This window comes from Schistosoma haematobium, chromosome 1, assembly GCF_000699445.3.
Source record: "Schistosoma haematobium chromosome 1, whole genome shotgun sequence".
NCBI lineage: Eukaryota > Metazoa > Platyhelminthes > Trematoda > Strigeidida > Schistosomatidae > Schistosoma > Schistosoma haematobium.
In genome coordinates this window covers 51,363,436-51,363,770 of record NC_067196.1, presented here as the reverse complement: position 1 = coordinate 51,363,770, position 335 = coordinate 51,363,436, and positions in this window count along the sequence as shown.

Genomic DNA, 335 nt, shown 5'->3' with positions numbered 1-335 from the left:
AACACTCTACAACTGGTGTTCAGGCTCTTGAATAATCTTGAGTAAATTTATGACACTTCTAGGAGATTTAGTCTGCGTAAATACCCAGTTAACGGTATACTACTTAATGGAGTCAGATACAGAGGAAACTAAACTCTACAGATACATAATAAGTAAGTGAATTTAGAAACTTACTAAACATTTTGTTATCAACCATCTACTAAAACTAGTCAATTGTTTCTCTAAAATAACTTGTGTACTTTTTCAGTGATGTAACCTTAATCTTTAGTCATGTTTAGGTGTAAAATGTCGACAGTGAATAGTTTGATAGAAAACAAAATGATTTGCTTAATTTA